Genomic DNA, 1,487 nt, shown 5'->3' with positions numbered 1-1,487 from the left:
TTATTTATCACATTAAATATAAACGGATCATGTTCAATAATTTAAATATTTAAATATAAAAATATAAGATGAAATCAATGCTATTAATAAATATTAAATTTTGTATGAAATATTTTGCAATTTTTTATCAAATTTGGAGAGTAGTTTTCTAAAATTAGTTTAACTATAGTTATGATAGTTGTTAATATAATATAATCTTGACCTTTAAATTTTGAATAAGACACATCACTTATCTAAGGATGCACTTGACAAAATAAAGGTAGGGATAATGGAGTGGAGCCGGATCCCATTTTTACTCGATACCAATCTAACTCGAGGTTATGCTTAAGTTCTTAATTAAATGAGTCCATTTCTTTTTATTTTGTGTGATAATATAAAATTACTTAACATGATAACTTAGAGTACTTATCTGATATATTTCATGCTAAATTTTACTTAGTAAACCTATATTTATGAACTATTTTCATGCCTTATTTTCGAGTTTATGATGCTCTTTGATTATGTTTGGAACTAATATTTCGATAGATTCTTAAAAAAGATACATAACAAAGAACATACAACAAAAGTAGAAGTCCACCTCTCATAATTGTCATGTAGAATAACTTTCATATCTCATCTATGATGTCAAATGAGTTAAATGTAGTGTTTTCGGAAATTCTTTGTATTTTTCGATATCATCCTTGAAAGATCACATCATACACATTTTGAACACTATACCATTTTAGGTCTACGGCAACACTAAATCTTGACAACGCTTATAAAGTGTTGCCTAAAATACTTTTGGGAACACTTTTAAAGTGTAGCCAATGATTTTGACTTTTAGCTACATTAGTTTTAGCAACACTTCTAAAGTGTACTCTTTAATGGGATAAACTACACTTTATAAGTGTTGTTAAAATATGATATAATTGGCAACACCTATTTACATATATGACCACACTTCTAAAATGTCCTATTTTTATAATTGAAAAAACAACACTTTATAAGTGTTGCCTTAAAATTTTTCACTAAAACATTTAATTTTTTCACTCTCCCTCCAATTATTTTTAACTCTCCCTCCAATTTTTATTGGCCAAAAAAACATTAATAAATCATAAAACATTTAACTTTTGACTCTTTACTCTTTACTCCCTCCTTCAGCTTTCCTCTTTCACTTTTTTGATTTTGTGAAGGAACTGAAGAACCAACTGAAGGAGCTGAAGAACTAACGTGAAGAAAGCTGAAGAACAACGTGAAGAGTAGAAGTCGACCCAGAACAGAGATGAAGAGGTGAAGAGCTGAAGAGCTCAAGTCGTTTTCTCCAATAACGATTTCTTCAATAGTAAGTACGATTCTCTTTTTCAATACGTTAGCTGAAGTGTTTGATTTTTTGTTTTGTGTTTAGAAAGAATGAATGCTTTTGGGCTGTTGGAAAGATGATGAACTGAAGCTACACTTTTCTCTCAAGTTTCTCACTTAAGAACACGATTTCAAACAGGTTTAGTTTG

This window comes from Solanum pennellii, chromosome 8 (genome assembly GCF_001406875.1).
Source record: "Solanum pennellii chromosome 8, SPENNV200".
NCBI classification, from domain to species: domain Eukaryota; kingdom Viridiplantae; phylum Streptophyta; class Magnoliopsida; order Solanales; family Solanaceae; genus Solanum; species Solanum pennellii.
This window is presented reverse-complemented; position numbering follows the sequence as displayed.